The sequence below is a fragment of the Pseudorca crassidens genome, chromosome 1, assembly GCF_039906515.1.
Source record: "Pseudorca crassidens isolate mPseCra1 chromosome 1, mPseCra1.hap1, whole genome shotgun sequence".
Lineage (NCBI taxonomy): Eukaryota > Metazoa > Chordata > Mammalia > Artiodactyla > Delphinidae > Pseudorca > Pseudorca crassidens.
In genome coordinates, this window is record NC_090296.1 from 107,137,418 (window position 1) to 107,161,015 (window position 23,598).

General features: G+C 46.6%; 1 protein-coding gene across 2 annotated transcripts in view; it reads left to right on the plus strand.

Moving 5' to 3' along the window:
* LIPC (lipase C, hepatic type) overlaps positions 1 to 23,598 on the plus strand; it is a 174,744-nt gene that overhangs the window by 71,848 nt on the left and 79,298 nt on the right. The gene's annotated exons all lie outside the window — the stretch shown is intronic.

Consider the following 23,598-nt stretch of genomic DNA (forward strand, 5'->3'; position numbering starts at 1 on the left):
TTAGGGATTTGCCCAGTGAAGCAGTGATTGAATTTCATTTCTAGGATGAAATACTGGATCTCCGGGGAAGCCAGGCCTCAAGCAACAGATTTTCACTTCCCCTTAGCCTATGAGGACTGGCCTGATTCTTAGGGAAAATTTGAATAACATGCCAGTCTGCAGGGATCCATGAGTCCCTCCATGACAATCCACCTACTTCTCCAATCTCCTCTCACTTCCCCCACTCACGTCAGAGGGACCTGCACCCCATGTCCACCTGCCCAGGCTCTGGCTTTTAGCTCCTGCCCGCAAAAGGGACTCTCCTCCCGCACACAACTCAGCTTACCCAAGCCTCGCCCATCACAGTCCTGCCTTGCTGCCAAGTTAGAAGTGATGCCTGAACTCCCAGAATAAACAGTAATAACAAAAACTTGCATTTCTTGAGCTGAGTGCCAGGTCCTCCTCTAACAGCCCCATCATGTACATATTACTATGGTTTATTCCCATCTCACAGATGAGAAAACTAGTACTGAGAGAGGTTATGCAAATCGCCCAAGATCACACAGCTGGTAAGCGGAGGAGCCAAGAGTTGAACTCAGAGTCTGGTTCTAAGCCCATGGCCTGCCACCTCTCCCAAGAGCAAAGCTTTCATACCACAGACCGCTCCCCACCTTGCACTATTAGAATTACTATGCACTTGTTTTGTAGCCTTTACAGGATTATAGCTCAGTGGGCAAAGACAATGCACGATTCTTCATACCCCCAACAGCACTGAGCTCTCAGAAAGAATGAATGAATGAGAAAATGTACATCAGACTAGAAAGTTAAGGCAACTTTTATAAACATTAAAAGGATGTCATGTCAATAAAGATTTATTAAGCACCAACCATATGGCCCACATTCTGATGGGCTGTGGGTCCCAGAGATGAAGGCAGAGTCCACTGGACCCTCAAATGTTCAGCGAATTCCCACCTTCCTTCTATAAGACCCAGTTATCTGTTGAACACTGATTTCCAGTCTCTTAGCAGCTTCTCTGTTCATTATTGCCTGGCAAACAGTGTGATTTATGCACGAGACACACACATTAAGACGCAATGTAGTCTCACAACTACTATATTGGATTGAATGGCAATCCACTGATAGTTCAAGCTCTGCAGAAAAAAAGTCAGCCTGAAAATAATCAATTCAATGGTACATTACAGCATTGCCAGAAACAACTGTACAAACAGTAGGAAAGGTGATGTCATGTCTGTCATTTATTAACACATGGAGTTTTGGTGTTCTGTACTGAGATGAAGGCCACTGAAATGTGAAGCTAATTTGTCCAAACAGAATTTCTAATAAATACCTTTGATTGTTCCTTTGTCTCTATCCTTTACCAACGACAGGCAATTAGCAGCGTTTGCAATATTACAAGCAAATGAAATTGGGTCTCTGCCCAGCCTGCCTACAAAAGACTTCTACAGCAATAAAAATAATCAGTTGGATTCTTCATTTTCTGCTGGGCCCATGTGGCTTCCTTAATAATGTCAAGGCAGATTGTAATTTGCAGGAAGAAATAAACACCACTTGCATGAGGCATGAAATTTCAGACCACAGGAATGTCATCTTTTCTTACAGATTGTTTTGTCATAAGGGTATGCAGCTTGGACAACTAGAATAGACGTCAGGTCTGGTGCCTAAATCATCTTTCATAAACTGACCTATATTTTATCTACCAAATGGGTTTTGTGCATTTTTCCTTCTGTACCTTTGCTTTCTGGCAGTTAGCAAGGGAAAGAACCACAGTTAGGATCAGAAAACCAATATTAAACTCCCAGGTTGGCCACTCACTAGCTAGGTGACCTTGGGCAAGTCATTTAACCTCCCTGGGCCTCAGTTTGCTTCTCTGTAAAATGACGCATACAAGTATGAAAGTGCTTAGAAGCTAAGTTCCCCAGGCACCTAGGACAGGCCTGCCCCACCATAGGCACATAGGCCTTGTTGCTTGAGCAAATGGATAAATGTCATGCACGGTATCTAGCATGTGGTCAGCACCAAGTAACTTGTTGCTTAATAATTAAGAATCCGGGGCTTCCCTGGTGGCGCAGTGGTTAAGAGTCCGCCTGCCGATGCAGGGGACACGGGTTCGTGCCCTGGTCCGGGAAGATCCCACGTGCCACGGAGCGGCTGGGCCCGTGAGCCATGGCCGCTGAGCCTGCGCATCCGGAGCCTGTGCTCCGCAACGGGAGAGGCCACAACAGTGAGAGGCCCGCGTACCGCAAAAAAAAAAAAAAAAAAAAAGAATCCGTTTCCCACCTCTAATACCCACCTTCTTCCTCTTGGCCCAGCAAAATCTTACTCATTCTTCAAGGTTAGCATCAAATTCCGCTTCCTCTAAGAGGCCTTCCCAAGATCACACCAGCCAAAAGTGACCTAACTTCCCCCAAACTCCAAAGACATTTATTGTCCATACGCCTCACTTAGAACCTGGGCTCTCAGCCTTGTACTGTTGCTCCTCTTCTCATAAGGGATTTCTTAGCTGCCCAATTAGATCACATACTTCTTGGGGGCACGTCCAGAGTCTTTGACTCCTGGTGATCCCTCCAGTTTCTAGTAAAGTACGTGGCACACAATTGATGTTCCATAAGTATCCACAGACTGACTGAGGGGGAAAAGCCCAGTCCCCGTGGAGAGGGGCAAATGCCCATGGAGTTTCTCGGTTCTGCCCCTGCCGTGGAGAGGCCACAGCACCAGTCCTTACAGCCCTCACACTGTGTCTCTGAAGCTTTCTCTTCCATAGAAAGTTTGCTCCTCTTTGCAAAAACCCTCCCCATATGTGAAGAACCAACATCCTCATGCCTTGTAGTGGAAGTGTATTGTATGACCTCTTCAGGAGACAATACGACAACATCTCTCAAATTTTAAGCTGCACATACCATTTTTTAAAAATCAAAGACACACAAATATCCTTTGATCCAGCAACTGCACCTCTAAATGTTTATCTTATAGATTGACCTGCACATGTGTGGAAAGATATATCAAGAATATTCACTGTTAGGTTATTTACAGGAGCAAAAGACTGGAGACAATTTAAATGTCTATTAACAGGGAACTGGATAAATAAATCTTGGTACATCCACACAGAAGAAACACCCGGTGGCCATTAAAATGAAGTAGACCTGTATGTACATATGTGGAATATTAAGTGAAAAAACTAGATGCCACCCAGTATGTATAGCCTAATCTTACTTATGTAAAAAGAGGACATGTGTACATGTGTGCCTGTATGTGCATAAAGTGTCTTCAGAACAATAGCAACGGCTGACTGGGGCCAGGGATACGGGGGGCAGCCAGAAAACCTGGGGTCAGAAGCAGGAGAACGCTTGTCACTGTGTTCCCTATTCCATTTGTACAGACTAAATTCTTTAGCAAGTGAATGCATTATATTTCTCTTCTTTTCCTTTTTTTAATTTAAATTATATTTACTTTTAATAATATTTACATTCACATGTACAAAATTATAAAAGTTACAAAATAGTATAAGGTAAAAAATGTTCCTCCTGTCCTAGCCCCCAGCCTCCTGACTTCTGCCCCAGAGGCAACTAATGGGAGCCCTTTCTTTGTCCCTTTTTAGAGGTAGTCCATGCACTGCAGGTATTCTCTTTAAAAATAATCATAATAAAATGAACAGGGGAAAAGCTTCCACTGACCTCATCTTCTCTCTCCAGCTAAGGCTCTATCCCTCTCTTCTCCACATAGCCAACTCAACTTTTGGACAGCGCCATCGATTTGTATGGAGTCTACTTGTATGAGAAGAACTTCCTCAGGCTTTGGAGTCAGGCAGACCCAGGTCTTCAATAGTTACCTAACCTCTCTGGGCTTCATTGCTTCATCTGTAAAATGGAGAAGTAAAAACTACCTCTTAGGTTGTAAGGGTGCAACTGCTTCATGAAAAGCAGACGGGTCGCTTAGCAGGTGTGTGGAGCTGCTGCGGTCACTAGAGCTCTCGGCATCAACCCCTCCTTGGGCCCATGCACACTAAGCAGTGTCCCTAGGGGCAGCAGGAGACTATAATACAATGGTTGTCCACTCCAACTGCCAAGTACATCCTGTGTCTCCGAGGCAACGTTCTGGGGTAAACAACTACAGCAAGTTAGAAATTTTGTGGTGCGATGTTACACTAATGATCAACATCAGTTTCTCACCTTGGGTTTGGGGACTTTTGAAAGGGTTCATGGTTAGAAGTCAGGAAACCTATTTTTGAGACCTGACTCTACCACAAACTGGTCTTCCTTGAACAATTAACTTCTCATCCCTAGCCTTGCACAGATTGGGTGGATGATTTCTCAGACTCTGGCCAGCCTTATAATCTCACGTAGGGGATGTTACTAGGGGAGCCCTTCACTCAGGGAGAGGATGGCTGAGGCGGGATCTGTAGGTGGTGAGTGTGATTTCCAACCTCAACTATGATGTCCCTACTTACAAAATGATGTTGATATACAACAAGCATTTACTAAATTCTTCCAAGCTAACTAACTAAATGAGTTCTTCAAAACGGAGTAAATCTTTGTAAATATTTTAAATTAACTTTAATTCATTTTTATCATTACTTACTGAAATGAAATGCAAATCATATGAACTACTCAGAGTATCTCACACCCCTTTTGTCAAATGCCAGGTTACTAAAGATTAAGAAGTGACCATGTGTAACAGCCCAGTACAATAGCAGTTAGGGAGAGCTAATCTAAAACTCCTTCCAACTCTAGGGGCTCTGAATTGATATCTGGCAAATAAGCAATTGACACACTGTGATTTAGTGACTCCGATGATCCTGAAGATAGAAGGGGGTTTTGCACCTGGCAGAAGTTTCCCAGGAACACACACACACACACACACACACACACACACACACACACATATGCTCTCTCGCGCTCTCTCGTGCTCTCTCCTCTCTCTCTCTCTCTCCTCTCTCTCTCTCTCTCTCCTCTCTCTCTCCCTCACTCACACATAGGGACACAGTGGGGGTGGGAGGGGAGCTTGTGTCCCTCAGCCATGCCTCTCTCATTGCTGTATCACCATTCAGCATGCAGATTTCATTCCCCAAAATAAATCACAGATATAAAGTAGAAAGATGGTTTTCCATCTATTCTTTAAGTAAATTTGGGGAGTTAAAGAGCACAGCTGTCTCCAATAATACCATGCTCATTGGGTAAAAATATCTCTTAGCAAGTTGTCCTAAATCAATTTTTTTTTAATGAGTTCTCTTTTTTTTCCTACTTAGTACTGGTAATTTAAAGCTCAGCAAAACGTGCTATTGAAGCAAGGAAACTGAGTATTTTCTAATTTATTCTCTGGGACATTTATCTGTTAATCAAACATCCTAATTCCCTCCATACTTAAAAAAGGGCATTTTAAAGTGACATTCCCAGCCATTTCAGATCACTCCTTGAGTTTTATTGTCTGTTTTTTAAAATTTATGCCCAGCATGGGCTCTGTTCTTGAGGACTGAGCTGTATGAGAAAATTTCTATGGAAATTTTGGGTGGATCTCCAGTGGTGGTGAGCCTACCCGAGAGGGTAGGCCAGTAAACCCGGGAGGATCAACCCCTCGGACCCTGTCTTTTGGCGTGTCACGCTAATGGGCATGGGCAGAGTTAAGCGTGCAGGCCTGCCTCTAGTATGTAGTTCTATCCTTGGCATTTCACCTCTTTCTTCATCACGTTATTCCTTTCCAATTCCATTTGTTGATAACCCACTGTGCACTGAGCACCTTTCTGGGAATTAGCATACAGAGAGATGCCTAAGCCATAGTCCCTGCCCTCAAAAGGCCCTTACAGCTGAGGGAAGCACATCTGACTAAATGCAACATGATAGATGCCACGCCTGGGGTGTGAACAAAATGCTTGGGACCAAGTCATTTTATTTATGTGACGCATGCTTATATAGCGACCTAATATGGGTGAGGCATAGTGCTAGTAAGGACTTTTCCAATATTAACTCATTTAATCCTCACAACCCACTGAGATGGATACTATTATTATCCCTTTGTACTGATGGGGAAACTGAGACGTAAGGTGGGTAAATAACTTGACCGAGGTCACACAGCCGGTGAGTGTCAGCGCTAGGTTCTGAGCCCAGGCTCCCTGGCTCCCCGAGCCCATGCTCCTACCATTGGGTCACACTGCCTCTCAAAACACCTTCTCTGCCAAATTCAAAGATACTTCACTAAAGTCAGATGCAAATGGAATCTGCAGGCTACAAATGCTACAGAACACAATGAGGAAGTTATATATGCAAAAACTTGAGGAACAGGAGTGAACTAGGCTAATGGAGAGGAAGTGGGTTGAAAGTCAAGGTTCTGGGTGGGGAAGGAGTAAGATGTGTTCTAGGAACTGAGCAAAGCCACCCACTGTGGCAAGAGGGTATAGAGGAAGGAGGACAGTAGCTCAAGGGGCAGCTGGAAAGTGGGCAGGGACCACATCATTCAGCACTCTTGCTACATGCAAAGGGCTGTCTGTGGTGGATTCCCCAAGAATTCTAGGAGTCTATCAGAGAGGGTTGGTAGGGAAATGCCAGCATCAGCTTTCATGATCCAATAATCACTCTGGCTGCTGGTGTGTAGAATGGACTGGAAGGAGGCAAGAGTGGAAGCAGGGACACCCATGGGCAGTCCGTGTCCAGGAGAGAGCTGATGGTCCATTGGATGGGGGTGAGGGTGGATGAAAGTGGATTCAAGGGAGACTTAGGAGGTAGCATCAACAGGAAATGATAACTGATTATGAGGGATGAAGAGAGGAAAGTATCCCTGATGGCTCTAAAGATTCTAGGTATTCATGGGGTCAGGGAGCACTGGGGGGAGCTGAGGGAGAAGGTCCCACACAACAGCCACATGCACTGTTCACCGCTCCCCTAGGTCACAGGCTGTTTCAGGGATCCAAGCCTTCTTCATACATGATGAACTAAGTTTTCTGAGTGTCCTTTCCCGCCTTCTTCACCCGGAGAACTCCTCCTCTGAGATTCAGCTTGAATGTCACTTCCTCCTTACATGTACACGTGCTGAGCACTGTACCAGGTACTTGTGTAGACATTGTCCTATTGGAACCTCACAACATCCCTGCAAGGAATCTATTGCCATCTTCATTTTTACAGGTTACTGAGAATCAGAGAAGGTCCAGAGTTGGCTAGTTATTCAGGTAGTAGGTGGGAGAGCCCACAGACACCCAGTGCTGCCTTCCCAGTGACACTTGGCCTGGGGCCTCTTCTTCTCAAAGGCATTGAGGTTTCTCACCACACAGATTAGAGATGTGAACTTGAGGAACAATGAGAAGTTCTGAAGCCCATGCTGTGGGCTGTCGGGGGATAACAACAAGGGGTACAGATGAGGACCGCTGGACCCAAAGCAGGTGTACACCACACGACATGCTTCTCTCCATCCCCAGAATTCTAGCGAAGAGCCTCCCAAGCATCGGATACCCAGGGTTTCCCTGTTCTTCCTAGAAATAGGTTCCAATGAACAGACAACCCAGAGCATAACTAAGCACAGATGTTGTGCCTTCTCTCCTACCTCCTTGACGTGGACCCTCTACTCTATCCATGTCACTCTCTCTTGCCACTGTGCCTTTGCTTGTGTCTATCCCTCTGCCTGGCACCTCATCTCTCTCCTTACTATGTGCCTGGAGAGGTTCTACTCTGGCTCAGTCTCCCCTGGAGCATCCCTTCCACATTTCCTTAGATTGGGTGTAGGGTGACCAGTTGTCCCAGGTCGCCAGGACTAAGGGATTTCCTGGATTGTTGGACATTTGGTGCTAAATCAGGGCAGCCCTATGTAAACCAGGGTGGTTAGGTGCTTGGATTGTGTCAGCTTATTGCAAGCCCAGCAAGTGTTCAAGATGTCTTGTATCTATTGGTTCTCTTCTATCTCCTCCTTTAAAGTAGACGTGACTCTTGAAGATAAGGTCCTGTGCCTTGTTCATCCTCGATGTGTGCAGGCAGCGCTTGTGGAATGAGTGTATGGTGTGAGCACAGACTCCGAGTGAGTGTGGTAAATGGCTTAACCTCGCAGAACTCCAATACCCCCATTGTGTAAATGGGGCTAAAGGTAATACCTGTACCTCACAGGGTTGCTGTAAGGATTAAGTGAAGGGAATGCAGCAGAGCACCTAGGATATAGTAAGTGCTCAGTAAACAGTAGCTATTATTTTTAGCAATGGTAATAGCATTGCTTTTGTTAGGCACTTAAAACTTTTAAAAATTAAAAAAAACTGGTTAGTCAATCCGGGCATTCTACCATGTTGCTAAAGCAAAAGACCGTCGCTTAATAAATAGCTTCTGGAAGATCTGTCATTTAAAACTACATTTTTGTTTCTCAACTATCAGTCATATTATTTCCCACCTGATGGTTCTTGCTCCAGAACAGTGTGGCCCAAACAGGCTGACTAATTTTAGCATTTCCAGAGCGCACACGATCATTCAGAAGCAGCTTTCTCAAGAGCTTGGATGGAAATAAATGGGCAATTAGCAGGTTTAACAGATTTTCTTCCCCACGCCCCGCCCACCAGAACCTCTAACACATTAAGTTGATCACAACATTTATTTTAAAGAAATTCAGCTGAAGTGTTTGTGCGGTTTGAGGAAATCTTGTGACCACCGTGGACTCATCATGAATCCTGTTGCCTGGAGCACTGTGAGGGTGTGGCAGGGACACTGGAGGTCAGGAAAGCCAAGCTTCATCCCCAGATAGCCTGGGGCCTGGGGCAGGTTGCTCCGCAACCCTGGGCCTGTTTCCTGTCAGTAAAGTCAGGAAGTAGTCTTACTTAATTCCCAAGCCTCCCTCCAACTCAGGAATCAGAGGGTTCTCAGAGAGAACAGTCTGATCGGCCAAAGAATTACATGTTGCCCCCAAATGCCTCCATCTCCTTATCTATGTCATGCATCCAACAGCTATTTATTAAGTTTCTAGGTGCTAGGCACTGTACTAGGTGTTTGTAATAGTCACTCTCATATCCATCCTATCTCTACCACCTGTAGGAATGCCTTGCTTCCAGAGTTAGGCTCCTTGGAAGGAAAACACTTAATTCCAATTTCCATTTCCTTCCCATCTTGGAATCTTCAGGGGCTGCCTGTCTGACCTGCCCCATCCTCCAAAATATGTCAGAGGAGTGAAGCTCAGGCTTGAGGCCTTCAACACAAAGGGACCAGGTCTTAGGGGAGGGAGAAGTTCCAGGACAGAAAAAATCCTGGGATTTTTTTAGCCTCTCATTATCCAGGCTTACAGCAAAATGATTCTCCAGATGAGCAAGCCTCTTCCCCTTAAATATTCCTTTTGGCAATACCTAGGACCCCCTCTGTGAAGGCCACACCCCAACATCTTCTGACAAACTAAAGATGAATTCCCTATTATATCTTATTGTGGGGAGGAAAACAGGATTTAGGAGTCCTAGTTTTACCACTTGAGAAAGGGATTAATCTTGATTTCCGGGTTTGTCTCCTCAAAACGCACATGGTATTGATGGCTACTTGATAAAGCAGAGTGTGCGTCTGAAAGGTCACTGTAAACCATAGAAGCATTAACTATGGTCCCTGTTCGCCTTCTTCCACTTCATGACAATATAGACCTGACCCTACAAATAAGATGAAGAGATGAACATCTCCATAGAGTTTGAATCACACCAGAAAGTTTCACCTGTCCAAAAATAGCTTCCCCACGTCCTGAAATTCAATTATTTGTGATTCACTCAAGCTCCCAATTAAATAGCTTTGCCAACTGTGACCCACCTACTCATGCTATGAAGAAAAGTTACATGCATTGGGACCTTGCCATGTCCCAGGCCCTTTGCAATACTTAATTCTTTTTTTTAACCCCACACCAATATGCAAGACAGGGCTTACTACTTAATACATTTTAAAAACTGGGAAACTGATCCTCAGAGAGTTTAGGAAACTTGCTAAAAGCCCACGTGAGTGATGGGGTCAGGACTTAAGCATGGGTGGGGTTGGGAGGGTGGCAGGCCCAGGGTAACACACAGAACAGCTGCCAGGGGAGAGAGGTCCGTAGGAGATGCGCACCAGCACCAGCGCCGCTCAGCCCACTTCACCACTTTGTCTAGCCTGGTGCCCCAAATGCCCAGGTCACATGCACGAAGACCACTAGCGTTTCTGCCAGGAAAGAAAGAAAGAATGTTGATGCTGTTCATTCTCTGAAACAACGTATCCCCACTGGCTAATCTGGAAATATTACTTACAGGGCTCTCAAATGCCCCTTTGTTGCTGAGTGGGTGGATAGGCATCACAAATATTCGGCACTGCTTCTCCTCTAAGAGCCAGCACCATTCACTGGAATAATTACCCTGTTGTCTTCTCACCTCAGGAGAAAATGCAAGACGCCCTCTTTGCAAATCTGGTCCATCACGCTAGCAACACTTATATTCTGAGAAGCTGTTTTTCCCTGATTGTTTCACAGCCTCTAATCTGCCACTCTCCAGATGAATATAAATTAAAACACGACAATGAAATATGGAGAAATATCTTCTCCCATCATAATCTCCAGCTCTCCGAACCCAAGGCCAGGAGTGGATGGAGCCCTGATTTGTCTCCATTGAGGAGAGGCATCCCCTGGTCGCTTCTGGCTCTGATGGATGGCCGCCGACTAGTTATTAGGGAGGGGAGAAGCACATGCCAAAACTTCAGGTCTCTGAGAGCTGGGAGCCGGGAGGTGTAGAGGATTATAATTACACCCAGGTGGAAGCCCGACCGCAGCTCACCTGCCAAGCAAAGAATGATCCCGTGGAATAGCCAGGAAGGAATGGAGTTCACAGGGGATTGAATTTCTACACTGTGGCCTCAAAGTCATTCTCAGACTTATCCCCTAAAATCTAGAGGTTAAAGAACAAAAATGTCCTTTAAGAACAGGTAAAGGGAGCCCTGTCTAAAGAGAGAGCTGCCCAATCCTTAGCTCCTGACAGCTGTGGCCTCAGGAGAACAGACATCCTATCTGCACAACCCCACCCTGATGGCCCAAGAAAACCCCAGAGGTGGAAGCTCAGAAGCTAGCATTTCAAGAGATGCCAGTGCCCCCCAAACACAAGAGAAATAATAGTGGCTTAATGCAGCAAGGCAATGCCATAAAGTGGTCAGAGACTGGGAGTTTGAGCCAAACAGCCACAGGTTCTAATCCCGACTCTACTTCTTACTAGCTGCATCATCTTAGGCAAGTCACTCAACTATTCTGACCCTCTGTTTCCTGGCCTGTAAAATGGGAATAATTATACTATTACTTTGGTTGTGAGGTTTAAGAGACAAAATGAATGCAGAGTGCCCGGCAGACTACCTGGAACGTAAGAGGTACCAGAGTCAGTTTAATCTGTCCCTCTCAACCCCGCCCCCATACACCGGACAGCAAATTCCTGATGAATTCCTAAGGAATTTCTCTGCTAAATACTGATTACAGTTTTGCAGCCAGCCATCAGGCAGCAATGACTCCATAGTACTGCCCCCTCTGCCCCATCATTCAGTGCGTGGCACAACTTCAGGGACCAGAATCAGAGAGCCAGGTTTTAGTGGGAACCGGCCATTGCCTGACCAGGTACCTACAGCGCTGTCCCTCCCCCTCGTCTTGGAACTGACCACAAACTGTCCTCACCAGAGAGCTGGGGCACCACAGGACTATTTATCCCAGTGAGAGCTAGTGGAGACTGGGGCGCTCTCCGCCCACACTTTCACACATGACCTGGGGCCTGGAGCTGCTCTCCATAGCTGCTTTTCTGACAGAGTTGGATACCTTGACAAGGTCCCAGCAAGCAACAGAGCACCCATTGTTCAGCCTTCCCAGCCCCAGAGAGGGACCTGTGCCTGCCCAGTTCAGAGGTACCACCCAGATCTGGCAGCAGAGAGAGGCCCCCCAGCCTTCTACCTGGAAGCACAGCTACCCTCACCCATATGGCCTGGGACCCACTTGGCCCTCAGTTCCTGCCAGATCCTGTCTGCTTTGCTGTTTGTAAAGGGCAGGGTGGGAGGGTTGGGAAAGCAGATGAAACTTAAACTTACTCTCTGCGCATGGTCATGGAGACGTTATAGGCATTATTATTATATAGCTGTACTATATTAATATTACTATGATTAACTAATACTACTGGAATTAGTGTCACTAGAATATATTCAGCTGTAATATAAACATATAATGCAGTTGTAATAGCTGACATTTATTCTTACCATATGGCAAGTCTGTGCTAAGCATTATCTTAGCCTCAACCCCCCACCAACCTATGAGGTAGGAAATATTGTTCCACCCCACTTTAGAGATGAGGACAATCCGGAGAGGCTATACTACTTTCCCAAGACCACACAGTCCATAGAGTCCAAATTCCCACTCAGAGAGATGGAACTCCATACATGTGGGCACCAAACCTGCAAACTGGTCCTGCTGGTGGCAGACTTCTATAGACCCAATCTAAGGGCCTGAGAAATTCGCTCTTCCGCACAATTGTCACTCCACCTTCACTTGGTGCCTGAAATTCCCCTATTTGTGTTCCTGTGTTTTAAAGCTTCATCCCTTCCTTAAACGCAAATATCCTTTTTGGACAGGATCAAAATCCACCATCAGATGTCTTAGTCAGACTTATGGATGAGGCCTTTTTCTCCAGAGAGCTAGCTAGGAGCAGGGGAGAGAGGCCCTGAGCAGACCTGCACCATCACATCAAAGTTTATTTTTCTCCCATGTGCCTCTCATTTCTCATGTGTTTTCATTCTCCCCATCATCCAGAAGTTTCATGCTGTCATAAAGAAAACTGATTTAATAAATAAACTCATGCTGAGGATGTTTCCCATCTCCATCCCTCTTACTGATATCGCACATCTTCATCAGACCCAAAGCATCCCCCAGCCTCATCAGAGATTTTTTAGGAAAACTGACTTCATGGGATTAGGAAGCTCAGGTGATTAGCAAGTCAGGTGGTCCTCTCTGCCACTCACTTCCCCCCAGACATTCCACCATAGCCTCCCTGCTGTCTGCTCACTTGGACTAGCATCTGGTATAGGAGGATCCAGCATATCATTTTGAACTGCTCAACTTTATTTCCACTAGAATTATGTCACACAACTGGGGTGTCCTGGGGAACTAAGGAAAACAGAGAAGCGATAAAGTCTCCGTACACACTGAACCCGTGTTTGAGTCTTGCTCAACACACATACATTAGGTCCTAGGGTTCTCAATTTGAAAAAACTATAGGGCCACATGTAAATGGCTCCCTATAAAAATAAAACATTTTTTAAAAGGATGCCCCGTAAGTAGAGACTTCATCTCCCAGGGATATTTTCCGTATCAGAGGTCTGTGAAGATGGCCATGGTTAATGGAAGGGGATGTTTGTCACCTATGGTGGAATTCTGTTCACAGGAACAACCCAGGGTGGAAGAGGTTTTGAGATTTGAGGGGAGGGGCTCTGGCAGAGGTCACCTTACCTTCTAGTACAGAGGGTGTAAAAGTTACCCACTGCCATGTAACAAATCACCTCCAAGCCTAGCAGCTTGAAACAAATATTCTACAATCTCACAGTTACTATGAATCAGACACCTGCGAACAGCTTAGTTGGGTGGTTCAGACTTGGAGTCTTCTATGAGGTTGCAAGTCAGCAAAGGCTGCAGGCACCTCAAAGCTCCACTAGAGCTCGAAAACCACCAACAAGCTCATTGAGGGTGTTATTGGCAGGCCTCAGCTCCTCACTGGCTGTTGAGCAGAGGTTTCAGCTCCTTGCCATGGGGCCCTCCCACAGGGCTGGGTGCTCCTGACATGGCAGGGGGGCTTCCCCCAAAGTCACAAATCACAGAGAGGGAGAGAGAGTTCAAGACAGAAGGCTCTGTCCTCTACAGTCTAATCCCAGCATGACACACCATCACATCTGCTCTATGTTCCTGGTCACACAGACAAAACCTGGTACCATTTGGGAGGGGGCCACACGAAGGTGTGAATACCAGGAGGCAGGGACCTTTGGGGCCATCTCAGAGGCTGGCTGCCCCAGGAGGGCACCGAGCATGGTGAAGTCCACAGTTGGAGGACTCCACGTGGCAGCCCTTGAGCAGGTGTGCCCACGCAGCCTCCGTCTGCACTTTTATAAGATGAGGGCAATAGAGTTGTCAGGGATCAACAATGTCTAGAAAAGCACATTGAACAGAGAGTTGCACAAATAGAAGGCAACATTATTTTGATTGCTGTTAGCAGTAGCAGTGGCACACAGTGCTGGGGACTCCTTCTCTCCTGCACTCGCAGGCCCGACCCACCTGTATAAAGCAGTGGCAGTGTGTATTTCAGATTGCCAATACCCAACGCCAGATAGTGAAGTGTTGCAAAATACAGCTTGGGCGGGACCTCTTTGATGAGCTGTTAGAGCTGATTTATAATTAGCCTCTCACCTGAATGCAAATAAGGACCCTGAGGTTCTTGCTGGTTCTTGCTTGGAAATGATCTCTGCTCTTCATTTAAATGTCCTCCCAATTTCTTAGCAACCCTGGCTTTCTTAGTTAATAAACAATATGAAAGTAAGCACCAGCCCAGCCCTCTCTGAATATCACAGGCTCCAAATCACCCAGCTCTGATGTCCACAATCCCAACTGATACCCTCCTGTCCTCCCCTCCCCGACCCCTTGCCCTGTCACGAGGGTTTTCAAGACAAGATCTGCCTTAACTCTGGGCATTGAGGACACCGAGAACTTTCTCACTAGGAAATGCCTCTTTCTAGAACCCGCACAGTGCTGGTCAGAGCACTGGATAGGTGTCAAGAGACTGGAGTGCCAATCCTGGCTCTGATCCTTGTCCAGGTGTGGCCTTGGGCAGGGCACTTCACTGCTCTGAGCGATTCAGATCTGCTTCTCAAAGACGATGATTCTACCAGGTATTCACTGAGCATTTCTGAGCCTTCTCCAATAGCCCCCTCCCTCACCTGCCCTATAGCACCCCACTAGAAACAAAGTACATGCAACCTTCTAAGGTATTCCTCATAGTTCCGTTTCTCTCCCTGTGGGTTTTTCTTTCCTTTTGAACACTGGCAGGACTCACGTGTGTGTGTTATGCACTGGGCATGGACCCATTACGGCTTTGAGCTGGTAATCCAGCCTCATTTTCACAACCACGATAGCTGACCCTTACTGAGCACTCACTGTGTGCCAGGCACTGCTCTACCACACTGAACTTCACAACAGTCCTGAGGTTGTAACTATCATCAGCTCCATTTTACAGATGAGGAACTGAGGTTCAGAGAAGGTAAGCAACCTATTTAAAGTCACCCAACCTGTGTAAGGCAGAGCCAGGATTCAAACACAGGCCGTCTGGGGCCAGGGTGGGCTCTCTTAAGACTGACTTCTTCCTCCACAAAGAATCTGAACATCCTGATCACAGGCCCTATTTCTTCTACACACAGTCAGCATCTATGCGTATTTGCTGATTGATCGCAGGCTTCTATCCCAGACACCTGAAGCATATGGTGAAGCATAAACTCTATCTGTTCCTTTCCAGAACGTAAGACCTAATATGTGATAACAGACAAATCCAAGTGTTTCATAGACTCAGAGGATTTAGAAGGAATGTTTTCCCAACCCTTGTTTTACAAATAAGAAAAGGAAGCCTGAAGAGATTAGGTGAGTGGCTTCTGATCACACACCCTGCAGCAGAGCCAGGGCACCAACTCTGTCAAGAGTTCAGGCTAGGGTGGTGGTTCTCAACTGGGGTGACTTTGCACCCCAGGATATTTGGCAATGTCTGGAGACATTCTTGGTCATCACAACTGGTGAAGAGGATGCTACTGGCATCTAGTGAGGAGGCCAGAGATGTTGCTCAACATCCTGCAGTGTACAACACAGTCCCCCCGACAAAGGCCTATCTGGCCCCAAATGTCAAAAGTTCTGAGACTGAGAATCCCAGTCTGCGGGACTCACCAATTCCGCATAAGGCTCTTTACTCCTGTTTATTCACACATAGTCACCTACTGTTGGACATCTTGTCTTCGTCCTCTTTGGTTCCAGCACCCAACAAAGTACTTGGTGTGGAGGAAAGGCTCACTGAATGAGAGACAGGGGAAAGGACAGGGAGGGAGGGAGGGAGAGAGGGAGAAAGGAAGGAAGAGAAAGAATGTCAGAGAAAGATATCAGGCCTTCCTGGTGGATGAGAAAGCCAAACTCTATAAATCAAGACCTCTATTCATAAAACAGAAGACTACTGACCATTTGAAATCAATTTTTGCATATCTTTCCAGAGGGAATACTAACTCTGAATACCTTCTTAATTGTGCTGAAGCATAATTTAGGCTAATACTAACAAAGTAAATTAAAGAGAGAACAAACTCCTGCTCCAGAAATTTTCCCCCTATGAAAGAAAGTCCTGATTGATGGATGTGATAGTGCCAGTAAGGTACAAATGCACTGCCCTTTATAAAAATAACCGGTTCCTTAGAGGTGTCCACTGGGAAAATTGCAGTAGTTACAGATGCCACTGAGGAAGATATAACAGACAGCTCTCATTCCAAGGCAGCCAGGCCTCAGAGGAGGTCTGGCCAGTGGCTGTAAATCCAAATATCCAAGTGCAGTTATTCTTCAACCCCCCAAACAAATGACAAATGGCTCCCCTGTCAGAGCTGGCAGGTGACGCACTACCCCCCCCCCCAACCCACCCACTGCAGTGGGACAATCTGTCAGCAGCCACTAATTCTCAGGATCGTGGGGAAGAGCTGGGAAGTCAGCCTGTGACCGTTGGGCAAAGAGAAGGGGTCCCTGAGCCCAGACACCTGGGAAAATGTAGCTCCTGCTCTGTGTGGCAAATAAAGCTCCATGGTCCACCAGAGGAGAACAGTGCTTCTCTGTGTTCTCACCAAGGTATGGTGAGCAACCCAGAAAATACCTTGAAACCATCAGATGAAAAGCCCTCATATGGTCCTGTCTCCCTCCCTCTAGGATGCCCCACTTCTTTTCCATGGACACGCCTCTTCCAAAACCCACAGAACACCTCCCACAGGCAGCTTTTCCCAGACTCCATCAGGACAACGCTCTCCCCACCTGATGCCCCAACTGCACACGGGCCTCCATCAAAGGTGCTCAGCACACTCCGCCCCGTTCACACCCCTGGCTGGCGGTAGCTCAGACCTGCCTGGCTGCCAGACGTTGATCTGCCACCACCTGCAGTGCTATCACCACCTGGCGAATCCTCCACTGTGCTCAGCCCCCATGGGCGGACTTGCCATGGAGCCCATGGAGCTTAGGTTTCAAGACCCCACACTTGCTCAAGGCCCTTCCAAAGCCGACCTAATCATGATTCATGACTTTGCACTCCTTTTCTTAAAGAGGCCCCAATGGTATCTACCATTCAGGCCCCATAGAACCTCTTTCAGGCCCACAGTGATCTCCAGAGACCTTCATGCCTTACACATAATACCTGCTTAATAAGGATTGGAGGATTGAAAAGAATGGATCCTGACTAAGATCACAATTAATCAGGAATTGGTGTATAACAAAACGGGGAGGATGTGTGCTTCCCTCAGGCAGGCTTTGATAATTCTGTCATCAAGCCGAAAAGAATCAATGGTGTCCTCTATCAGCTAGTCCAGTGGTTCTCAAAGTCCAGCATGCAGGAGAACGCCCTGGAGGCTGGACTCAGCCCCAGAGTGTCTGGTTCAATAGGTCCCAGGTGGGACCAAGAATGTGCATTTCCCACAACTTCCCAGGTACTGCTGCTGCCCCTGCTTGGAGGATTACACATTAGAACCACTTTGAATCCATGCGTTTTTAACAGGGAGGACATGGCCCCTAAGGAAGTGAAAAGTGGTTCTTGGAGGAGACAAAATCTTATACTTTTTATAGTAAAGCAGATATAAGTGCAGCATATCAATAGATCTACAGCATATCCATGGCATTAAAATTTCACGGTGGGCAATAAGAAAAAATGTCCAAAAAGACATTAAGGAATAATAGCAAAGGTTAAGAAACACTGATCTGACCCAGCTTCCTACTTGGTGCTTAGCCCCACCCCTCTGGTGACCCAGAGGCCACACCATACCTGATGCTGTGGAAGGAGCACTGGACTTGGAATCAAATCCCAGGTTTAAATGGTAGCTCTGCCCAGTAGCAACTGTGAGATTTTTCCACCCAAACTCACTTTAGCTTCTATACTGAAACGGTATATACTACACTACCCTCAAAGGGAGTGCTGTGCTTGGGTGGGAGAGAAACTTGAATAAGTTGTTACAGGAATGAGGTGAGTGAGCCCCCAGAGTGTGTGGTTGAGTAACAAGAGCAGCATCTTCCCAGGAGGGTGGGCCTGTTTACCACCTTGCTTTGCTGAGCAACAGGAGTGTGAGAATGCACATTTCAGGGCAGAACAGGATTCCTCCATCCTCTTGAATGTGTGGAGAAGGATGGAGAGAGATGGAGCTGGGGGCAGCCTAGGAGAGTCCAAACTGCCTTAAAACACACACGTCAATCCTGTTGCAGGCAGTCTTCTGAGTGGCAGCTATATAAATTCTTTCTTCATCACCCCTGTGAGTTCTGCACTAAGTTTCCTGTCACTAAATAATGATCTTAGGACCAGCCGATTATTTGCGGGTAAGGTCCAGAGGGGTTGAGTCTACATGCATGTTGTGTTGGCTCAAAACTAAAGACGCACATGCAGGACCCATCACACCCCTGGGTTACACTTCTTGGTTGTCTTATCATTTGCCCAGTCTCCCAAGCCCCAAACTAGGACTTGTCATTGACTCCCACTTCTCCTTCAGTCCCGATGTCCAACCAGCCACCAAACCTTGTGGATCTACTGGGAAGGCCTGCTCTTCTGCTCCAGACTCTCGACTGCCTGAGACCTGGTCCTCTGTGTGTCTCCAGGGAGCTTCTGGAACCTTATCTAGGCCCCAGCCCGGGCTGCCCAGCCCAGAAGCTCCCCCAGCCCCAAAGCCTTCTTCCTGCTGTACAGATTGGATTGTCCTAACTGCATAGCCATGGCCCAAAGCAAGGATGGGTAACAGAAGTGGTCCAGGCCAACTTTGTCCTGGGGGGAGAAAGTTAAGTGATAGATAGTATTCGGCCAAAGGTCTTCTAGGCAGCAGACTTTACCAACTGAGGTGGAGGTCAGAGTCATCCATCAGGGAGGTCTGATTTGGCACAAGAGATGCAGAAGTAGGATACAGCTGGAGCAGAGAAAGGAAAGTATAGCAGAAACCAAACGATCGGACCTCAGGGACAGAGTAAGGGGCCTACCAAAACTTAGGGATCCCTAGATCTCCCAACAGTCCCTCAGATGGTGAGATCTGGGAAGCAGCGAGGAGTAAAAAGGGCATGAGTTTTGGGTATCAGTTCTCCCTCATGCAAATTGTAGAACGAGGGACAAGCAGCATTACCCCCCTGAGCCTCAGTTTCCTCCTGTGTAAAAGGGGGATGCTAGTGCCTACACTTCATCGGGTGTGGTGATGAGTGAGTGAGCTGTAAGCACTAACAGATGGTGGTGTTGATGATGCTGGGATTGGGGGGCCATCTCTAGCCCCTTCACCGTTGTGCTGGCTCTCCTCTGAACACGCCCCAGCGGCTCCATATGCTCTGAGACCAAATGCAATGCTCCATTGTCACTTAACCAACACAGAATTGAACAGCACTGTCACCTCCTTTTCCCAAAACTCATGCTTCTAGCAATGCAGTCTACAATCACATGAGGGCTGGGAGGAGACACTGTACAGTATTTACTCCTGTTGAAATAAAGACATGGATCTTTCCACATGTGATGCTACTAGGCCACAACTCACTGTCTTTTCCTGGAGTACTTGGGTTTAGGATCCAAGTGCAACTCTGTTAAATTTTCTCTTTTCAGTCTCTCTCTCTCTCTCTCTCTTCCCCCCTCTATCCCTCCACCACCTTCCTTTTTGTATTTCTTGGATTTTGTTTCTGGTGTCATGTCTAGTTTCTTGACATCAGAAATTTGATGAACTTAGACTCTATATTATTACCCAAACCAATGACAAAATTGCTAAGACAAAGGCAAAGACTGAACCCTGGGTCAAAGTGCAGGAGCCCTCCCTTCAAGGACACATCAGTCCATACATTGGTACTATGGGTCCATTTGTCCATTTAGTTATCCATCAACCTAACCGTTCTTGCAGCCAGTCCTTATTTCTCTCATCTTCCCACAAGGATATTGAGAAACCTTATCAAATATGCTGCCCAAGTCCTTCTGTCTTTTTCCATCCTCCACCCCCTCATTTAGTAAGCCTCTGACTCCTGTTGATTCCACCTCAAAATATCTCTTGTAGACCTTCCTCTCCTACATCTCTACAGCTGCATACCTCATCAGGGCCTTTACCATCTCCCTCTGGATCACTGCAGTAGCTTCCTTATTAGTCTTCATACCTAGACTTTCTGGAAAAGACTTGAGGCAGCTCAGCATATGTATATTCAAATACACCTGCCTGCTGTCGACGCAGAGGCTGGAGAAGGAGGGCTGAGACCAAGGTTGGAGACTAGCAGGAACTGTCGAGAGTGGTTTATGATATGACAGTCATTACCTGGAAGGCACTCTTACTATTTTTTATGCCTTAAGGTTTGTTTTTCTTTCCAATTCTTCACTCTAGTATTTTTTTGGTGATGACAGATGTGCTCCCAAAATGACAAAGAATTTAGAAACATTTTCAATTTATTTTTAACATCTGCGTCAGTGAACAAAGAAATCATAGTTGGTGACAGCGGTGGAGAAGGAGGAAAAAGGGAACTTAAATAGCTTTAGCTTTTACAGGAACTTCCATCAGTGCTGGTTGCACTGTGATGTGATATCAGGTTGGGTCTAATCATAAGAAGGAAGGGTACATTAAATTGTCCTGAACATATTTACCGGTTCTTACAATACCACTTCTTAAACTCTTTGCAGAAGCCAATTTCCTCATGAGAAAATTAGATTTTTTAGAATAAGCAAGCCCCACATTTCTTTCTTAACCTAACTCAGTCATCTGGTTCTAGCACTGTGATTCTGAGAACAGAAAATGGTGCAGTCTTAGAGCCTCTGGCTCTCTAGCCTTCAGGAATTTTCTGCAGCCTGAATTTAGGTAGGAAAACCAGAGAATGGAAAGAATAACTAGACATCTGTCATGTATCTTGGTGTTAGAGGGTAGGAGAAAAATCCCAGCTCAGCCACACTCCTGGGTAGGCCAGAATTTCATGGGATCCTTGAGATGTGTCAGCTGAGAGACAGGCAGTAGCTGAAGGCGCTCGAGGCTGGACCTAAGGCATGGCTAAGTAACTGAAGGGCAAGGCCAGTGCGTTGGAACCTTACTTGGGTCTTAGTGACACTATAGCCCCTGGGATGCGGTGAGAAGGGGCTGACACACTGGGACATCTTCTCCTCTCTTTCTCTGCTGTTCCTCTGATGCCCCACCCCCATTCAGGAACCCACTGACCCTTTCCCTCCTCTAAAATCCCACAGCACTGTCTGCACCTCTCCTGCAGTGTCTCTGCACGCCTACACTGCTCTTCATGCGCAGGACCAGCCCTCCCCACCAGACAGTATGTACCTGGACAACAGGCTTGTGACTTAATCATCTACACATCCTGAGCACTGCCTGGCACTTAGTAAGTGCGAAGTATATATTACATTCAAAGAAAGAAGTGTTTGTAGAGCATCATTGCTCACTTTCTCTTGGTTTTTGTATGTTTTGTGCTCAATCCCATGTAAATTTCTCCCTTTTTTGCAAAATCATTATAATTTAGTTTGCCATCACGTTTGCTTTGGGGTCACAAATGTCAATCTAGTTAGCTTCAAGTGACTAATGGGTGGGCATCAGGGTGTAACGCTCCAAAATCAGAAGTTTTCTAAAACGAAGACTTTCAATGCCAAAAAGAAGGTTTATTATACAACGAGTAGGGCATATTCATTCACTTATGCATTCAATAAGCAACTCTTGGAGTGGGCCCACGTGCCAGACAATCATACTGGGCTTTGGGGGCATAAAGATAAACAAGACGTGGTTACCTCCACCGCGAGAAACTCTCAGCCTGGAGACCTTCCCTAATCCTTCAGCAAGCATTTCATGAACCCGTGAGGTGCTGAAACACTTCTCCTGGCCTGTTTTCTTTCTTAAACAAACACTTCCATCATATGTGCCAGGGAGCTCTGAAGATGGTATATAAACATAAATAATTTACATAGGCACACTGTAAACATTGACGAGTATCTTTATAACAACTCCATGAGGCTCGTACCATTAATTACCGATTACTATACATAGATCATCTCTTTGAATCCTCACAATTAAATGAGGACAATATTGCTAGTCCTGTAACAAAAATGAAGGAACTGAGGCTCAGAAAAGTTAACTAATTTGCCCAGAGTCACACGGCCTATTAAGTGGTAGAATCGAGATTTTTTTTTCCTAAGAGAACTGAGTGTGTTCCTTAAACCCTTGTCAGGATCTGTCACTGAATTTGCCTGCTGTCGACGCAGAGGCTGGAGAAGGAGGGCTGAGACCAAGGTTGGAGACTAGCAGGAACTGTCGAGAGTGGTTTATGATATGACTTTAGGAGCAGCACGGTCCCCGGGGTGACTGGGACATGGGGACACAAAGGCGTCTTGGTCAGGACCCCAGGAGGCGAGGGCTCAGTTTGCATGGGCACAGCCTTGCATCCGTCCTGGCACCTATCATCACTGTACCTGCCCTTCAAATAAGCAGCACCCACGAGGGTCTTGTCACCAGCAAGTCAGGCTGCCAGTTCACCTGCTCATTCCAGAGCAGGACGAGGAGCAGTGCTCAGCTTCTGGGTGCCCACCAAGAGCAGAATGCATGTGTGTTACTGTTGACACCTGTCTCTGTGAGGCTCCACACCTGTCAGGGACCAAGCAAGCACAGAGCAAGCATCTGAGAGCAAGTCACCTGAGCAGAGAGCGCAGTGCAGAAGTTACGGAGAGGGGGTCTCCTCAGCCTGTGACTCTCCAGGCACTGGGACCCCCCGCACTCAGCACCCAGGACAGACACTACATACACACACACACACACTCTCACACACATGCACGCACATGCTCCTTAGTCCTGTTTCCTCAGGTGGGCGTTTTCATAAGAAAACCAGAGAGCAGCACTCCCAAGCCCATGATCTGTTTCAAGAGCTAACAGGACATAATTTGCAAATGGACAGAAGAAAAGAAGTGCTAAGAAAACCCTATTTATTGTAGAACTCCATACCCCACTTTGAAGCCTTATTCTGACAGACCAGGTTAGAGCACAGGGCCATATGGCATCCTAACTGGAATAAATGAGCTCTATCCTGACTCCACGGAAGCCCCAGCCCTGCAGCATAAACATGTCCATTAGAGCTGGGTTATTTCTGTCCCATCTGGGGTGCTAACCTCTCAGAGCAGAGGAGAATAAATGTGCCATTGTCAGGAACCCCGCAGCAGAGGTGAGGACGGCTGCCCCTTCTACATTTTCTTTTTTTATACCTGTGGCCACCTCTGGAGCTTTCAGAAAAGAGACGGCTTCTGAGTCTCAAGCAGGCAATTCTTCAAGCCAAAGCTACAGAGAAATTCCTGTTTTATCCATTTCTATCTCTGGAGGGCAACACGCCAACACACGCACAGAGTAGGGGCTTTCAGGTGGTCAGGGCAGCATGCAGCAGGCTGAGGCAAATCAGAGCACAGGCTGA